The 20691-nt window shown below is 39.4% G+C and overlaps 1 protein-coding gene across 1 annotated transcript in view; it reads left to right on the top strand.

Annotated features, from left to right (window-relative positions):
* Nucleotides 1-20691, top strand: part of LOC131029156 (1-acyl-sn-glycerol-3-phosphate acyltransferase 2) — an 89586-nt gene that overhangs the window by 39032 nt on the left and 29863 nt on the right. The window lies entirely within an intron of this gene.

Raw genomic sequence — 20691 nt, forward strand, 5'->3', positions numbered from 1 at the left:
CGCATCAAGAATTTGTCTACTCGGGACAAAACCCTTCTGGGAAGGGTTAATCAGAGGATCCGAGAAAGGTTTGAGCCTATTAACAAGAACTTTGCTGAAGATATAATAAATAGTGTTGCAGAGACTGATAGGGCGGAAGTCCTTGAGACTAGACACCTCCTGAGTTTTAGGGACAAGGGCAATGAAGGTCTAATTGAGCTTGTTGAGAAGCCTTCCAGATCTGAAAAAATCCCTAGTGGCTAGAACAACATCAAGGCCCACCACATCCCAGAAATCTTGGAAAAAAACCGAGGGGAAACCATCAGGACCCGGGGCTTTGAAGGAACCCATAGCAAAAACAGGTGACTTGACTTCCTGGTTAGAAACAGGGGCCAAAATGAGGTTGTTATCTTCCATCGAGAGGGGTGGTGGGAGGCGGTTGAGAAGATCCTCCCCAGCAGGGGCCCCAGAGTCACCATCTTCCCTAAACAAAGTGGCAAAATAGTTGGTAGTCAGTTTGCTCAAACTATCCTCATCATTGACCTCTTGATTGTTATCATCCAAGAGGGAGGAGATGTGGTTTCTACGCCTGTGGATAATAGCAGATCTGTGAAAGAAAGTCGTATTCTTGTCACCCTCTTTGAGCCATTGAACCTTGGATTTATGTTTCCAGTAGAGTTTTTCTTTGTGGGAGTTTTCCTTCCCATTTTTGCTGAGAGCAGCCTCCTCCATATGGGTAGCTTAAAGGGAGTCACCTCGATCAATGCGCTCTTGGATAGCAGTCAGTTTACTATTGAGCTCCTTTTTTTTTGCCTGAAGATATCCCTGAAGGTGTATTTATTCCAACCCTAGACGTATTTTTATTTAGTTAAGAATTATTTTAATATATTTTAAAATTATTTAAGAATTATAATTATTATTTATTGTATTTAAATGTATTTTTTAAAATATAGATCAATCATTCCTCAATGTAAATTATATTTTTAAAATAAGACAGTTTAAATATAATTAGTGTAATATAAAATAATTATTTTTATTCTAAATAGTATAAATTAATATATAGTTTAATTATTTTATATGTATTTAGTTTATATTAAATTTAAATTATAATTTTTTTTAATATATATTATAATTTATTTCACTATTTATATTGTATTTTATATAAAGTAGATATTTGTGATTAAATATTAAATTCAGTTTAAATATAAATAGTGTAATATATAATTATTTTTATTCTAAATAGTATAAATTAATATATAGTATTTTAATTATTTTATATGTATTTAGTTTATATTAAATTTAAATTATAATTTTTTTTTTTGATATATAATATAATTTATTTCACTATTTTTTATTGTATTTTATATAAAGTAGATATTTGTGATTAAATATTAAATTTATTTCATTATTATTATATAATATATATTAAGTTATATAAAAACAATCGAATTAATATAATTTGCATAAACATAAGCCTTAAAGTAAGTTCGATGACATTTGAATATCTAAATTCCCTTGTTTTTTTTCTAAATAAGATTATAGTAAAGAAAAAGGAATTATTGATTTATTATGATCAGCCTTAAAATTATTATCAATATTATATTTTAAATTTGATTTTACAAAAGTATTTTTACACACGAACCCAAGTCCATTATTATCCTTATCATTATTTTTTCTCCTTTACACGTTCAGCTGAATAAATATATCCTTTCAAACCAAAATAATGTCGCATGGCCAACCAACTCAAAAATTGAGCATGATTTTAGTTGGAAATTTGAGTGCTGCTTTTATGAGATGTTGCCATTGTTGTAATTGGGTAACAACAAACATGAACTGCTACACTTACGACAACCATGCATTATTTTAGTCGGAGTAAAGTTTTATTTGACAATCATGCCTTGGAACCAATGAACAGGCAGATGATGAGATCGATGGATCCGATCAATTCAAACGTCTTGCATTAAGCGAGAACATTGTCATTGTGAAAAATCATTTCAAGGAATATTGAATGCAAACTAACAAATCGATGAATGAAAAATAAAAAAAAATTAAACGAACAAGATGAATTTCATCGTCTTGCATCCTGTTGTGACGTATTCACACATCGTCCCATTGCAAATGGGGACCCTTGCTTTTTGCTTTCTTGGGTTAGTCTTCCTAGCTTAGTCTTTTGGGTTCTTGACTATGAATCTTTGCATTGGAGAGTTGCCAGAGAGCTCTTTAGGATAGGATGGTTTGCTTGAGTTGAAGTGGGTCAGTAGGTGGTCCAGGTCAGGGTCTCTTTGAAAGCCTCCCCTTGGTTAGGCTGGGGTCTTATTTCTAGGGTCGATTTTTGATTGAGTTTAAGGAAGTCTTTGTGTCATGCTAGGGGTCTTGCCTTTTGAGACCTATCTCATTGAGTTAAGGAAGTGAATGGAGGTCTGTGAGTATGTGTTCTCAAGGATTCTTCTGTTTGAGGGTTTGTGATTGGTCCAGTTAATGAATGATGAAGTTCTTTTACTTCTAGGCATTGATTGATGTGAAACTGACTTATTTATCTTTAGAAAATGCCTAACGACCAAGCCTAGACTTGAAAACTTGAGAGTTGAATGAGGAATATGAGTGAGTTTCAAATTCGCTCCTGACCCTTCTAAAGGGACATGAGCGAATTCTTCCTTAGCTCTCTTTGCCCTCCTATTTTGGACAAAACCTTGTTTTCTAGTCATGATTGAGGAGAGGATGATATATCTAGGCCTTGAGAATGAATTAAAACCTAGCCGAATGCACTTAGCCTTGGAAAGATAAGAATTTGAGCTCAAGAAGCAAAATTTGCTCCTGACCCTTCCAAAGGGTCCAGAGCGAATTTCCTTAGATCTCCTAAGTTAGATTAAAAAAGGCTTGCTCCTACGCCTTGAATGAATGAGGAATGACCTATCTATGCCTTGTGAGCAAGCTGGAATGAGATGGGATGAGGAAATTGAGCCTAAAACATCAATTTCGCTCCTGACCCTTCCAAAGGGTCCAGAGCGAAATTCCTAGAGGGGTATGTACCTTCCAAGGGTACACAAGCGAACTTGTCAATAGTTGCTCTTTGACTCCAGATTTGAGCAAGGAAAACCCTTAGGATGCCTTCCAAGCATGGACCAAGGTCAAAACAAAAGTAAAATGAAGGATGAATTGAGTGAAAGTATGAATTTCGCTCCTGACCCTTCTGAAGGGTCCAAAGCGAAATCCTTAGAAATGCCTAATTTGTCACCAAAAGCATTGAGTGGACATCACTTTGAAGGCAAATAGACTTGATTGAGATGAAGGAAGGACCCAAAAGCCAAGTCTAAGAGCAAAGTTGAAGGAATTGATGAGAGTTTGAGTGCAAATAGCTATTTCGCTCTTGACCCTTCCAAAGGGTCTAGAGCGAATTCTTTTGAAACCTCCTTTTGCTCCCAATTTACATCAAGCATAGCATTGGTTAAGGTTGATTGAACTTAGAGGCATCCTTAGACATGCATTTGAGTGAGTTGTGGTCATAAAGTGTGAAGAATTTGTGCAAAATGCAAAATTCGCTCCTGACCCTTCCGAAGGGTCTAGAGCGAATTTTCCTAAATACCTATTTACTCCTTGTTTGGGGTCAAAATCTTTGTTCCTATGGCGTTGTTGAGAGAGGATTGATGTATACTTGCCTTGAGAAGTGAATTGAAACAAAGGAAATGATGAATTTGAGACTAAATGCCAAATTCGCTCCTGACCCTTCCAGAGGGTCTAGAGCGAATTTCATTATGGGTCTTGTCCTTGGAGAGGGTCCAGAGTGAATTTCATTATGGGTCTTGTCCTTGGAGAGGGTCCAGAGCGAATTTCAATATAGGTCCTGTCCTTGGCCAAGGTCCAAAGCGAAATCCTTCTTTTAGGCCTTTTTGGGGGTCAAATCAATGATGTCTTCAGGAGAGAGGGATTGAAAGGTCAAGTCTAAGACAAGGCTAAGTGAAAAGGAGTATGAATTGAGCCTAGAGGATCAAATTTGCTTCTGACCCTTCCAAAGGTACATGAGAGAATTCTTTCAAAATCTACATCTCACCTCCAGTTTGGGTAGAATCCTTGGTTCAAGAACTTTGCGTAAGGAAGAATGACCTCATCCAAGCCTTAAGGACCTATAATCATGGTTTGAGCTAGTAGAAATGAGTAAACTTGATGAATTTGAACACAAATGTCAAATTCGCTCTTGACCCTTTGTAAGGTACATAAGTGAATTTCTTCTAAAAGTATGTCTTTTCCTCCTAGCTTGAAGGGAGATTGATTCAAATATCTTCTTATTGATGATTTAAGGTAAGAAATGCCATGTTTTTGATTAGGGGAAAAACAGTTTTTGAGGGGACCCGAAACCCCATACAACAGGTTTTGGAGGGACCTGAAACCCAATAGATTTTACCGGGATCTAGAACCCAACAAAGCAGGTTGCTAAAAGAAATAAACAATGAAAAACCGCAGTCAAAATCCAGCAACAACAAGCATAGTCAGGCCACACCCAACAAAGCTACAACTCCAAACTATAGCACGGAACAGTAACAATCGAGGGTATAACAAGCACCCTTAGCCAACTATCAGGGTTTTGAAAGGTACCCCTAACCTTCAATAACAACACCAGATTACAGCAGATATTCATACAATTTGAATCTGGCCAGTAGGGGTTTTGAAAGGCTCCCTCAACCTTCAAACTGGGTTTTAAAATGGAACCCAAAACCAGCAACCAGGGGTTTTGCCAGGCACCCTCAACCTTAAATGACGAGCTCAAAACTCCCAACGCAGGATTTTCTCCAAACCAAAGACAGTAGAAAGACAGACTAGGCCCTTTAAAACTATTAGCAACCGGCCTGCCTATAGGATAAACCAGGAACCCACAACTAGAAAAAGGGGGAACAAAGACCCCAAAAACCAGAAGGAAGGAGGCCAAACCAAGAAACAACAGAAGGAACCAGTCCAGGAGACAAGCTGGGAGTCTAGAAAAAAGAACTTCCAGACCCACCCAAGGAGACTCCCATGAGAGAAGAAACAAGCATCCATAGCCAGCAGCAAGAGGAGCACCAAAAGTCGAAAATGCCCAACATTCCATCTCTCCACCTCAATAGGAAAGAGCTCCACCTCTACAGGACGAAGAATGAAGCAGAAAGACAACAACCAACACTCTCCAGCAGCAAGCAGAAACCAACCCTTTCCCCTCCACCAAATGTCCACCTCCATAGGAAATATGGTCACCTCTAACAGACAAGGAGGGGAAAAGAACAAGAGCCAAGAAACCCCTCTCAAAGGTTCACACCAAAGACAACTCTCCACCTCCATAGGAGAGTAGCCAAACAAAGAAGAACCGAAAAAAGAAGCTCCTTCGAAGAACCAGAGCGCCAAAGGCTAGAACAACTACAAATCCTCAACACAAAGGAAAGGAGAAAACACATGGAGCCTCTCCACAAGAGATCTGCCAGGGTCCCAGATCTGCCCAGACACCATCCCAGACACAGGCAGGAGAACACCACCCACCAAAGAAAGAGCAGAAAAAAGGCCATTGACAGGAACCACTGCACACCCCTGATGACCAAAAGTAGAGGCCACAAAAAACCCATGCCAAAACGCCTCCATCACTGTTGCGGCCTCCACTCCTTCCTCTGCACCAAACTCCACCCACCAATCCAGCAAAGAAGAGCCATGAAGAGCCCCATCAGATGGCATGGAAGGTGAAAGGAGGAGAGGGAGGAAATCATCCTCATACGCAGCACCATCTTCCCCATCTTCTGCAACTCCTTCGCAGGAAACCCCTCTCGCTCCCGCTCTCCCGCTCTCCTTTCAAAAGTATCATCATCACCAAGGACACTTCAAATGCGTTTGAGAGGACTTCAAGTGTTCAAGGAGTTGCAAGCAATAGAGCAAGCTATCCTCAAGATCTTCATTCTGCCACATTAAGAGATCACTAAATGTCAGAGGAGGGATCATACAAACATTTCAAGACGAGATGAGATGTTAGAGGTGAAGGAGTGACTTGACCATGACTTCCTAGCACCATTATGCAAAATCAAGAAGGAAGCCTCATCAAACGCAAGAGAGTCAAGGAGAGGGTACATCATTCATCAAGCACATCAAGGACGAAGGAGGATCGATCAAGGTCATCACTGAGCAAGTACCAGACAAGGTGGCATCCCAGTCACTATTCCTCCAATCAGAAGTCTCCACCTCAGCATATCTAGATTCAGTGAACCACGCTTATACACGAAGGCACAAACTTCGATGTACCTACCTCTGTTTCCTATTGGTTCTCATGCATTGAATGTAATTTTATCATTGGCTAAGGGAGTTTGTTGTAACAAACCCAAATTAGGGTTTCCATCTTGTAATCATAGCCATTGATTGTAAATCAATCAAAGCCATTGAATTGTATAGAGCTCTCTATATAAAGCTAGTGCTCTTCATTTTTTAAAGGATAATAGTTGGTTAATAGTTAGTAATAGAGGTTAGAATAGCTAGTGATCAATAGAGAATAAATAGTAATTAGAGTAGATTAGGAAGAGAAGGCAAGAAATTGTTGCCTTGATTGTAAAAGATTCCATTTTTATTGAAGATATTGTGAAATATGTCGTTTCTTTGCAATATGCATGGTTTCTCGTTGAATCTTCATTTTAGATGGTAAATGATTAGATTGCGTGGAATCCGCCTAGTCCAAACCACTAGCCTTGTGTGGTCATCTGGCATTGAATGAGCTTAATCTCGAATTGTTATGTGTCTATTGTTCATGCATTAACTTGAATGGTTATCAGTGTCTGATGGTGTAACGATTTGAACATATTCGAAGCATCCCTTAGAAGGTTGCACTGAGTTGGTGTCGGATTGTTCAACCTGATGGTGAGACCCAACCCACTAGGACTCCACCTAGTCGTTCATCTATCTTCTTACATTCTAGGTCTTAGATTAGACTCGCTAAACCCTGCACCTTTTGGTTATTTCTTTATTATCCCGGTGAGTAGATAGGACTTGAGTTCTAGCAAATCAAACGCTCAGGCATTCAAATGTAAGTCCCCTTGTGATTCCAGCATAATCACATCAAACCAACTGTGCTTGTCCACACGTAGAGACCCTACATATAAGAACCTTGGAGTTATTTCGATTGATCCTTAGGCAAATCTTCAGCATTCAAATAACTTTGTTCAAGAGAGGATAAGATACCTTGGTATTTTATTTTGTGTTCGCATGTGCATAAAAAACACATCAACACATCCCCTCTAAAGCAATTTGGACCGTTGATATTTCAAGTGAACCGCTCAACTTCATATAGGGTACACCTTTGGTGTAACAAATTTAGAATATAGTATATCCTGATTTACATCAACTATCATGTTTGGAATCGGTGTGATGTTTTATAGGAAGACGCAGTGGTATCAGTTTTCCCTCATCAAGCATGCCACCCCGAGATGGATGCATTGGAGGTCTTGCACTTGTGGGCCAAGGGATTGAATGACTTTGAGGTTCATTTAGATCCCTTGAGCTTGGTTGAGGAAGACAGTCTTCCAGTGTCCTATAAAGCTTTTGCATTGGATTCCTAATATGGTTTACAATGGGAATAAGCTATGAAATAGATATGAATGATTTTAGTATAAGACCTAAATTAAGATTTTCTCTAAGTTGACATTATAATTATGGAATTTTATTATAAAATTATATTTGTAAATGAATTGCATTTGTTTGAATTGTTTTTTTGGGCAAAGTTAGGCATATCCCAAAAGGGGACACTACATTTGTCTAGATTAATGCCTTGCTTCCTTTGTATAATTGAGTTTTCAGCACATAGCAATTACTTGGGGCTTAGAACTTCGGTCTACGTCCCCTTTTTCTTGCTAGCGTTGTCCATTACAGAATTTTGAAATTTAGAAGCTTTCTTTAATGACATGTGAATAATGGGTATAGCCAGTCCCACCTAGTGAGGCTAAATAGAGGACGTAATCTTCATACTTTGAAACATATTGTTCACCAAGGACCTAGTTGAAACACACTTAAGCAACACAATGTTTACTATGGAACTCAAATTGGTACCTATTGGCAAACAACCAATATACATATGATTGCACCATGTGCCCAGTTGCATCTAGAAACATTTTCTTTGAAAAACTAGTTGTCTTCTTTTCATTCCAAACCTTTTCAAATCAACACCTACTTGTGATGCATTGGTGTATATTTGAATGTTTGGCTTTAAAACCTATGTGTCATGTCACTTTCTCTACTTGTTTCTTGACCCAACTACTAATTCCTTGTTTCACCATGATTTTAAAAGTTATGCAATGAGTGGGTCGATAATGATGGTTTGGTAGTTTGTAGGATTGTAAGAAACTTCTTGAACAAACTGTATTACATTCGTAAGAACGTTGATGTTTTAGCAGATCACACTTCCCAACCTGTAATAAAAATGAATAATGAACTGGATTACAACTATTAGTCCCTAGTAGCTAACTCTGTTGCAAACACAAGGTTGGGAATGCTTAACTTGCAAAAATGAATAATAACTCTGGATTACAACTTACCAGTCTTTATTAGCTAACTCTGTTGCAAACATGAGGCTAGAAGTGTTCAACTTGTGAAATATAATAAATTAATTATTTCTTGCATGAGCTCATGTCCTCTTTGTAAACTTATGGATCAGAAGCCTCCAAAAATAACTCTGTTGTAAACATGAGGTTGGGAACCTTCAATTTGTAAAATGTAAATTAATTTTTCTTGCATGAGCTCATGCCCTCTTTGTAACCTTATGGATCAGAAGCCTCCAAAAATGGCTTAATCCTAAACTATTGTCCCTTATGCAAATTGTTGGTATATTTTATAATTCCAAATGACCCTTTGCAATGGCTGGCTCTCTCTTTGTAGATATGATGTGTACTTGTAATAGTATGTGAATGCTCTGCAACATATGATTTTACTACCAATTGTGATGAAGAGCCACATAATATGCTTTCTTTTCCTCTTCTAAATGGTTCTATCCGTTTTGCTAGTCTATTATGAGCGGTATAGGGAATGATGTAAATAGTGCTGCTAGTTTTTGGATTGACAAATCCTTAGTTTACGCTAACATATTCCGTAGTATGTTCCTTTGAAGGAAGCTGGATTCATATTCCTTTTGTTCAATATTTATACGATTTTTTTAGATCTCTCAATCTATGGTAGTGATTTGCACGATTGGTTATTTGAGTCTACCAAATTTTTACATGGTTTTGGTATTCTTCCTGCATACTAAATGCTTGTCAAATTTAATTATTTTTGGGGTTTAGGTCTACCAAATTTTTACATGGGTTTGGTATTCTTCCTGCATACTAAATGCTTGTCAAATTTAATTATTTTTGGGGTTTAGATTTGGAGTACTCAGTGTCTTTTGGGATTGATAAGGAAAAAATTAAATGTGTTGGTCTTACAAAAACCTAAATCATTTTTTGGTTTAGGTTTGGGCATCATGCCATCTGAGAGAAACTTTGAATGACACATGGCATGTTGGTGGAGGGTACAAACAAAAGTGAAATGCAAATTTTGCATGAAAGTATGTAGTGGAGGTATATACCGCTTCAAATGGGAGTCAACAAATGAGATGTGCCATGACATGAGTGCGACATATTAGAGGCATGAAGTTATGAGAGCATATTTAGAGTGGAAGGCTAAAAGGGTCAAGGTTAGCACAAAAGTGGGATCGAATCATAAAAATGATGCATAAGGACCACAATAGGGGGAGAGAGGTTCTCAATCTACTAGTTTTGTAACTTGGACAAAAAGGGGGGGAGTGCAACATTATTGCCTTGTACCATGTTAGGATTAGAACCTAGTTTAGAGTGTACAATGGGGAAGAAGAATGTTCATGATCAGGTGAAGAAGGCCACAAGGAATTTTTGGTTGTTTTCTAACTCATCTTTGAATATTGCTAGGTCTTGATACCAGCCAGGTATGGTGGATGCCATTGCAATTGCAAGTCTTGGGTGGGTTCAAAGCCCCATCATATGAGGCTTTGAAGGTTGATATTTTGAAGGATATGGTACAAAATGTTAGTGATGTTACTGAAAATTATTAGGAGTATTGGATGCATTATCATGTTAGATGGATAAATAGAAAGAACACAACTCTCATCAACTTTCTTGTTTCATGTGACATTGGCACAATCCTTTTGAAGTTGGTGGATGCATTAGGTAGGGTCGAATTTGTAGATGCTTTGTTTGAGTTGTTTTATGAGGTGATCATTGATGCAGGGCCACAAAAAGTGGTCCAAATAATTAGAGATAATGCTGATACTTTAGGTTCCATTGGGAAACTTTTGATGGAGAAGTATCCCACTTTGTTTTGGAGCCCATGTGTGGCATGCTATCTTGATTTAGCCTAGGACATTAGAAAACTTAAATGGGTTAAAGAGTCTTTGCAAAAAGCCCACACTATTTTGAAATTATTATACAATCACATGATTGAGTATGACACACCTTCATAGAGGGCAAGGAACTCTTTTAGTTAGGGGTGACAAGGTTCACTACACATTTACTTGCATTGCAAACTCTTTGCTAGTATAAATTGAATCTGAAAAAGATGTTCATTTCAAATGAGTGGATGGAGTATAACTTTGCTAGTCAGCATATGGCAAATTGAATTTTTTCTACAAGTTTTGGGATTTGGTAGAGTGTTTTGTTCCATTTTTGGAGCCTGTAGTAATAGTTTTGAGACTAGTTGATAAGGAGAAATGCCCTATGGGCTATTTGGATGAGGCCATGGATAGAGAAAAGTGTAATGTCCCCACTTTAGCAGTTGACCAAGTGTATTTGCGTTAGCCTAGTTCTACATGGTCCTGAGAGCTAACGAAGGGTTTAAGGGGATCCTAGAGTGTTTTGGCCTAGTCATTTCCAGTTTGGGCTAAAATGGAGTTGATTTACTTAGTTTTAGGCATACTATTTTTAGTAAGTCAGCAGGAAACAACAGAGGCTAGCTTTGGTGATTGGATTCGATACTCCTCGGCGAGAGCTTTCCGACGAGCTATTACTCGCGCTATTCTGAGCCCGACTGCTAATATATTTTAATGCCTGAAGTGTTATTAAAGTAACATTTAATTTAATTGTAAAATATTAAAGTGTTACTTTAATATTTATTTTTATGGGGATGTGTGCAAATCAAACGGGCACCCAAAAGAGACATAAGTGAATATTTTAATATGTTTTATATTGCACATCTTTTATCCCACATTGCTCAAGTTAGTTGGGTCGACCCTTGGAGAAAGAATAAAAGGAAGCTTTTGTGGCTTCATTCGGCATGTTGAATATGAGAAGAAATTGATGTGTGAGTTGCAGATCCGTTCTTGGCATTAGGGGACGTCTATCCTCTCTTGTGACATTCTAGATGTCATTCCTTTGGGGTTTGGCCTTTAGAATCCATTGCTATCAGCTTCATTAGCAGGCAGATTGGGTGCATCTCAACTATAGGCAGATTTGGTGTTTTTGCTCACACCTTCTTCACTTCTTGTCCAATGCTTATGCCATTCTGAAGGGATGATTTTATGAAGATATTGGACCGATTGAAGACTAATTAATACTGTAGCAGCACTGTAGCGCAACACTATTCATGTTACTGTAGCATGACACTATTCATGCCACTGTAGCGCGGCACTATTTACATTACTGTAGCACGGCACTATTCATGTTACTGTAGCAGCAAGATGGGAAGTCATTGTTGGAACATTATGTCAAAAATGCTAGAGTATTTAGTGAGTTGAAACATCTGCTATGTATTTGATTTTATTAATTCTGGAAATAATATCATATCAGCAGTAGTTCAATCTTCATGTTGCATGTTATTGTAATTTCCTTCGAGTTCATGTTATGTGATTTCAAATCTATGCAAAGGCTTAACAACAAACAAACATTTCATTTCCGAAGCCATAAGGGGGTTTAAACATTAAACGGAGAAATAAGGAGTTGGATGCAAACTGTTTGACTAAATTCCTATCAGCAGTTGGTTTAGTTTTTGGGCATTCTAGGGTGTCCATTATAGTGGTATCAGAGCTTGTTTTTCTGCCATCCTGTGAGGGTTTCATGCGTCCAGCACATCAGTATTACCTGAAGAGAAACAGGTCAAACCCAAACTTACAGAATTCACCAGAGATTGAAGAGGAGGGTGACCCTTTTTCAGCACCAGCCATGGGTGACAGAGATGGGGAAAGGGGAGAACCTAGCACTAGGGAGATGCTTAGTGATCTTGCTAGGGGTCAGAGGGAGCTCCAGGCTACATTGCAGCAGATGGCTATAGCCATTACTCAACATTTGACGAGAGCCGAACAAGGTAATAATGGCAGCCAAGGTAATAATGGCAGCCAAGGTAATAATGGCAACCAAGGTAATAGTACCAATCAGGGTAATGGAGGTAATTGAGACGCATTGGTTAATTGGGGAACCGGGACATATGCTAGAGCAGGTTCTTCTACTACGAGACCACTCATGCCACAGTTTCCTCCGAAACAGAATGACCAGAATAATGCCAGTCCTACACAACAAGAGATTCAAGATATGATTATGGATGATTGGAGGAACTCTAGCCCTAAGTTGCAGGCTGAGATGACATTCAGGGAATATATGGATGTTAGACTCAAGAATATGCCCATGAGAGGAAACGGACAACAGAATTATGAGATGAGGAAGTTGGGAAAGTTGTCTATTCCATACTATGATGGTACATGGAAGGCTTTAGCATGGACATGGGTCCAGAAATTAGATACTTATTTCTAGCTTAATCCCATGCTTGAGGAGGATGTGATTAAGTATGCTGCATTGCACTTGGATGGGAGAGCACACGAGTGGTGGCACCATGGTATGATCACATTGGGCCATAACCAAATAGACACATACGCAGAGTTCACTGAGAGGTTGATTGATAGGTTTGATACGAAGGATCCAAAACTCCATTTCAAGGAGTTAGCCCAGTTGAGACAGTGGGGTCCTATCGACAGTTACATATCAGATTTCCAAAGTCTATCAATGTTGGTTACAGACATTTCGGAGAGGAGGTTGATTGTACTGTTTGTGGATGTATTGTCAGAGCCTCTTCGTGGTTGGGTGAAGGGACATGATCCCCTCACATTGCAGGATGCCATTCGGAAGGCGAGAGATCTTACACCTTCTGCTTCTAGGAGTAAGTTCACTCCTAAGGATCCACACTTCAAGAAGGATAAGGATAAGAAACCTCTACATAAGGATTCTCAGCCTCAGAAAAAAGAATCAAAGAGGTTAGACAATGAGACACTGAACGAGTTGAGGCGGAAAAAACTATGTTTTCAGTGTAGGGAATGGTGGGATTTATCTCACAAGTGTCCTTTGAAGGCTAAGGCCAACCAGATGGAGTACTTCTCTGTTGAGGAGTCTCAGTCAGAGGATGAGGAGCAGCAGTCAGAGTCTGATGGTGAGAGCAGTGCCACTGAGGAGGGTTCAGGGAACGAGAAGTCCCTAGCTAGATTGACAGGTGCTCAAAAGGCAATTACTTTTAAGGTGCGTGGCACCATACAGGGACAGAAGGTGGTTGCTTTGTTGGACACTGGGGCCACACATAATTTCATAGATTCTCAGTTAGTGGCTAGGAGAGGGTGGCAAACTGAAGAACATTCAGGATTCCGAGTCATGGTAGCTACTGGTCACAAGTTACTATGCACACAGAAGATTACAAATCTTTGCATCAGATTGGGAGATGGTTATGAGCTCCAGGATGAGTTCTATGTTGTGGACATGGGTGATTATGACGTTATCTTAGGGATGACTTGGATGGCATCGTTGAGAGAGTTTACTCTCAACATGGAGAGAGGAGAGATGAGGTTTCAGCATGAGGGCAGGACCATGGTACTCAGAGGATTATTAGATGGCAGTTGTAGGGTAGTTTCTTTGAGGATGATGGAGAGGTTGTTCAGACATGATGATCTTGAGTGGGCAGCGGAGTGCTTGATTATGCCAGCATCACCAGAGCCATAGGTTAAGAGTCATCCGCCTGATATGCAGGACATCCTTGATAGACATGCCAAGGTATTTGGTAGTATTCCACATGGCATTCCTCCAGATAGGGGGATAGAGCACGTCATTGAGTTAGAAGAGGGGGCTAAGCCCATTATAATCACACCCTATCGTTATCCAAAGAAACACAAGGATGAGATAGAGAAAGCCATCAAGGAGTTGTTGGAGATGGGGCACATTAGGCCAAGCAAAAGCCCTTTTGCTTCAGCAGTTGTTTTGGTTAAGAAGGATGGAACAATGTGCGTGTGCATTGACTACAGGACCTTGAACAAGAAAACCATTAAGAACATGTACCCCATTCCGAGGATAGATGAGCTGATAGATGAGCTACATGGGGCATGCTTCTTCACAAAGATAGATTTGAGATCAGGGTATCATCAGATCAGTATGAGGGCAGAGGACATTGAGAAGACAACTTTTCGGTGTCACTATGGTGATTTCGAGTTTCTGGTTATGCCATTTGGGCTAACCAATGCTCCTGCTACTTTTTCAGAGTTGCATGAACCAGGTGTTCAGGGGGCATTTGAGGAGATTCGTTTTGATTTTCTTTGACGATATTTTGGTCTTTAGCAAGACATGGGAGGAGCATTTGCAACATCTTGAGGAGGTGCTATCTATCTTGGAGAGAGAGTCACTGTATGCCAAGGAGTCTAAGTGTGAGTTCGGGATGACAGAGCTTTTGTACCTTGGTCAGATTATCAGTGCAAAGGGAGTTCGGGTGGATCCTGAAAAGATTAGAGCTATTGTTGATTGGCCCACGCCTATGAACCTTACTCAGCTTAAGGGGTTCTTTGGCTTATGTGGTTTTTATAGGAGGTTTGTTAAGGGGTTTTCTCAGACAACTGCTCCCTTGACAGATCTTACTAAGAAGGGGGCCTTCATGTGGACAGGGGCAGCACAGAGGTGTTTTGAGCATTTCAAGCAGGTGATGTCTTCATGTCCAGTCCTAGCTCTACCAGACTTCATGAAGCCTTTTGAGATTCTTGTGATGCATCGGGTGATGGGGTTGGAGCAGTATTGATGCTAGAGAAGCACCCCATCGCTTTTGAGAGTAGGAAGCTCCGAGGTGTGGAGAGGAGCTATTCTATTTATGATCGTGAGATGTTGGCCATCATGCATGCCTTGGCCAAATTCCGATCCTACTTGGTTGGAGGGAAGTTTGTGATCAAGACGGATCACAACAGCATAAAGTATTTCATGAGCCAGCGAGACTTGAATGACAGGCAGCAGAAGTGGGTCACTAAATTGCAGGCTTATGACTTTGACATTGAGTTTATCAAAGGGAAGAAGAATGTAGTAGCTGATGCCTTATCCAGAAGACCTCACATTTGTGCTCTTGCAGAGATTACGGGAGATTGGAGGGATAAGATTATAGCAGAATATGTTGGAGATACTTGGGCTTCTAGTTTGATTTCAGGTACTAGACAAGATGATCGCTATGAGGTGATAGATGGATTGATCAAATTTCAGGACAGGGTTTATTTGATTCCGTCATCACAGTTGAGAGAGGCGATACTGAGGGCATTTCATGATGCACCTACAGTTGGGCATCCGGGGGTCTTCAAGACCTACAGGCAGATTCGAGAGCGGTTCTCATGGAGGGGGCTCAAGGGTGATGTTCAGAGGTATGTCAGGGAGTGTGCAGTTTGTCAGTAGAATAAGGGAGAGCACACGTTTCCTGTAGGTTTACTACAACCCTTGCCCATTCCGGACAAGAAATGGGGAAGCATTTCTATGGACTTCATCACTGGTTTACCATGAGTGCAGGGAAGAGATGGCATTTATGTGGTGGTAGATAGATTGACGAAGTTTGCTCACTTCTTTGTTATTCCTTCTACTGACACAACAGCTCAGGTGGCAGATTTGTTCTTCAGAGAGATTTTTAGGTTGCATGGGCTACCGAGATTTATTGTTAGTGACAGGGATAGCAAGTTCATGAGCGCCTTTTGGTAGGAGTTGTTCAGGTTGTGCAGTACAAATCTTACACCTAGTACGAGCTACCATCCTCAGATAGATGGGCAGAGGGAGATAGTAAATAAATGGGTGGAAGGTTATTTACAAAACTATGTGACTGCACAACAAAGAGCTTGGGTCAGGTGGTTACACATGGGGGAGTATTGTTACAATACCACATATCACATGACCATCAAGATGACTCCATTTCTGGCATTGTATGGGTATGAAGCACCAAGCTTCATGGATTTGGCTTTGGGGGAGAGCAGAGTGCCCAAAGCCAAGGATTTGTTGCAGGATAGTCAGGATATCTTGAGAGCGCTCGAGGAGAATATACATCAGGTTCAAAATCAGTAGAAGTTGTATGCTGACCAACATAGGGTAGAGCGTAGTTTCGAGGTGGGGGACATTGTGTATTTGAGGCTACAACCATATATGCAGTCATCGCTCAAGAGGAACGAAGTAGAGAAGCTAAAGCCTAGATTTTATGGTCCCTACAGGGTGATTTGCAGAGTGGGCGAAGTCGCCTATGAGCTTGAGCTTCTAGAGGGCAGTTGGGTACACAATGTATTTCATGTGTCTAGGCTTAAGAAAGCCATTGGTCAGAGTGTAGTACCTTCTACAGATTTACCCCCTTTGGATGAGGATGGGAAGCTTGTGTTAATACCTGAGGCTATTTTGGACACCAGAGAGAGGAAACTCAGAAACAAGATAGTGAAAGAGTATTTGGTCAGATGGAGAGACCTTCCGGAGGAAGATGCTACATGGGAGAATGAGCAAGTGATACAGCAGGCTGGACTGAGATTGCTTGAGGACAAGCAATTTCAAGGGGGGCGGACTGTAATGTCCCCACTTTAGCAGTTGACCAAGTGTATGTGCGTTAGCCTAGCTCTACATGGTCCCGAGGGCTAACGAAGGGTTTAAGGGGATCTTGGAGTGTTTTGGCCTAGTCATTTTCAGTTTGGGCTAAAACGGAGTTGATTTACTTAGTTTCAGGCATACTTACTATTTTTAGTAAGTCAACAAGACACAACGGATGCTAGCTTTGGTGATTGGATTCGATACTCCTCGGCGAGAGCTTTCCGACGAGCTATTACTCGCGCTATTCGGAGTCCGATTGCTAATATATTTTAATGCCTGAAGTGTTATTAAAGTAACATTTAATTTAATTGTAAAATATTAAAGTGTTACTTTAATATTTATTTTTATGGGGATGTGTGCAAATCAAACGGGCACCCAAGGGAGACATAAGTGAATATTTTAATATGTTTTATATTGCACATCTTTTATCCCACATTGCTCAAGTGAGTTGGGTCGACCTTTGGAGAAAGAATAAAAGGAAGCTTTTGTGGCTTCATTCGGCATGTTGAATATGAGAAGAAATTGATGTGTGAGTTGTAGATCCGTTCTTGGCATTAGGGGACGTCTATCCTCTCTTGTGACATTCTAGATGTCATTCCTTTGGGGTTTGGCCTTTGGAATCCATTGCTATCAGCTTCATTAGCAGGCAGATTGGGTGCATCTCCAGCTATAGGCAGATTTGGTGTTTTTGCTCATACCTTCTTCACTTCTTGTCCAATGCTTATGCCATTTTGAAGGGATGATTTTATGAAGATATTGGACTGATTGAAGACTAATTAATACTGTAGCAGCACTGTAGCGCAACGCCATTCACGTTATTGTAGCACAACACTATTCACGCCACTGTAGCATGGCACTATTCACGTTACTGTAGCATGGTGCTATTCATGTTACTGTAGCATGGCGCTATTCATGTTACTGTAGCAGCAAGATGGGAAGTCATTGTTGGAACATTATGTCAAAAATGCTGGAGTATTTAGTGAGTTGAAAAATCTGCTATGTGTTTGATTTTATTAATTCTGGAAATAATATCATATCAGCAGTAGTTCAATCTTCATGTTGCATATTATTGTAATTTCCTTCTAGTTCATGTTATGTGATTTCAAATCTATGCATAGACTTAAAAACAAACAAACATTTCATTTCCGAAGCCATAAGGGGGTTTAAACATTAAACGGAGAAATAAGGAGTTGGATGCAGTAGTTCAATCTTCATGTTGCATATTATTGTAATTTCCTTCTAGTTCATGTTATGTGATTTCAAATCTATGCAAAGACTTAAAAACAAACAAACATTTCATTTCCGAAGCCATAAGGGGGTTTAAACATTAAACGGAGAAATAAGGAGTTGGATGCAAACTGTTTGACTAAATTCCTATCAGCAGTTGGTTTAGTTTTTGGGCATTCTAGGGTGTCCATTACAAAAATGTGGCAATGAAAACTTGGATCAAGAATAATGAGGACAAGTTCATGCCATTATGGGAGGTAATTGATAATAGATGGGCTTTGCAAATGCATTCCTTCAATGTTATTGGATACTATTTTTTCTATGTTGTCTCTTTTCGAGATGATGCAAGGGGTTGGCAAATGCATTCCCTCAATGTTGTTTGATACAATTTGAATCCCTTGTTTTTCTATGGTGCCTCTTTTTGAGATGATGCAAAGGTTACTGAGGGCCTATTCACATGTATGGAGAGATTACTTACCACTTCAAAGGAGTTACGTATAGCTATAGAGAGTTGCCTATATACAAATAGGTGGGTTTTTTTCCTCTCAGATAAGTTTGCCATAGAAGGCAAGGCCACCTTGTAACTAGGTAGAGTAAAAAAAGCTTTTGACAATTTCTCTATATTGTTTGTGTCATCATGGGTATGCAATTTTGAGTAAATTGTAGATGATCGAATCTTGAAAAAAATTGTGTTTTCCCCATGCCGTTGATTTTTTGGCAAAGAGATCAAAAACCTTCTATTCATGGTGACGTGCCTTTTGAGCTGGCTATGTAGTTCATTTGTTTGTGAGCATACTCGGAGTGTGTTTGAACATATTTATTTTAAGAAACACAACTATTTGATACACCAACAAATGAATGATTTGGAGTTTGTTCACCACAACCTCTGCCTTGAGTAGAAGAAATCTTAAGGTTAGGTAAGATGCAATTATTGATTTTGTATAAATTATAATTGTTGTTTTTATTTGTTTTCAAAGTTACTTCCAATTTTTGTAGAAATTATTTTGTGTTTGTTGCTAATATATGAATTCAATTTAACAATATCAGATAGCATTAAGGAAGATCAGCCAATTGACCTTGAGAAGATTGATATAGCTTTTGAATGGATCACAAATGATGAGAACCCAATTTTTGATGAGAAAGGTTTTAAGCTTGTGGGAGAAGCTGATTTTGATCTTCAAATTATTGATTGAATTGGGAGAGGATCAGCTTGGGTGCTTCACCATCAAGCTGTATAGGACTGTCGTGTAGTGTACTTCTCAGCAGCAAGAGTCATTGGCTCACTCCATTCTTTTTATTATTTTGTACTTAAAAGTCAACCTATGTACTTGTAGTATTTTACAATATGCTAATGAACTACTATATCATATTACTATACATTGTGTTATGTATTCAGTGATCCAAACATTAATGAACAAAGATACATATTAAAAAATTCAATTTGAAAATTCTCATTTTTTTCACTCTATCTATATGCAATTACATTTCCTGTAAATAAAAAAGTGTGAGAATTTGCCAAGACCTAGAGTGAGAGCACAAATAAGAGAGAACAAAATATGTGACAAGAATAAACTGTATTTCGATCAATATGCAAAATACCCAACTAACTGAGTTGATTGAAATTGAATTGATTGTTACACACAATGAAAGATGAGCCTTCTTATAAAGGCAAGGCCATATGGATATGTGAGCACACAATCATGACATGTGGCTCAATGCAAAACAAGGGTAGGTAATGGTAGGTAGGAGAAATAATAAAATATTCCACAAAAGGTGGATCACCCACCGAAGGTGGAATGTAACAACAAGATAAGACCACAAAAGGTGGAATTTCTCTTACACACATCATCCCTTATGCACACTTCACTAAGTGTATCATATCCAAACTACTATGAAATACATTACCCTAAGTCAACTTAAGTAAGGTGTAATTATGAGGCATAATTTACACCAACAGCCCCACTTAAGTGCAACTTAGTGAAATCTAGACTCAAGTTAACAATGCAAGATGGGTCCCGACTACGAGGCCATGTTAGGTACCCATGTACAAATGCAAATGCATCCAAACCAATGCAATCTCTCACAAACAGAGAAAGAGAGAAAAACACAAAGAAGAATTTGAGAGACCATAAAGCCCCCCCACAATGAAGAATCTTCTGCAAAGATGGTCCAAGATGAAGACCAACATTTCTCCCCATTTGGAAGAAAGAGAGCCAATGCTGCACCAATAATGTCAAAGTGTGACAAAACCAGGTACCAATGTCAATGAAGAATGACCAATGAATCACTCACTGCAACATGATAAAGATCAGACATGGAGACAGACGGATGAGCACCAATGATAGATGTACTCAATCCAAATACTTTCTCAACTAGAGAATAAAAGTCTCACATGAATATTCCTAATCTAAGTACATTATTTAAAAACATTAAAAAAAACAACTTAAAAAAGTTATTTTTAAAAAAATTTAAAAGCCCCTGTGGGGCCGCAGTGACGGCGAACCTGCAGGTACACTGCGGGCCGCAGTGACTGTAAACCTGCAGGTACACTGCGGGCTGCAGTCCTGCGGTACCCACAGTACTGCGGTTACCCGCAGTGCCTGCTGTGTACCCACAGTACCTGCAGGCCAATAAACTGACCCCACAAAATTAAAAAAAAAAACTT

Source organism: Cryptomeria japonica, chromosome 1, assembly GCF_030272615.1.
Source record: "Cryptomeria japonica chromosome 1, Sugi_1.0, whole genome shotgun sequence".
In the NCBI taxonomy this organism is placed as follows: Eukaryota; Viridiplantae; Streptophyta; class Pinopsida; order Cupressales; family Cupressaceae; genus Cryptomeria; species Cryptomeria japonica.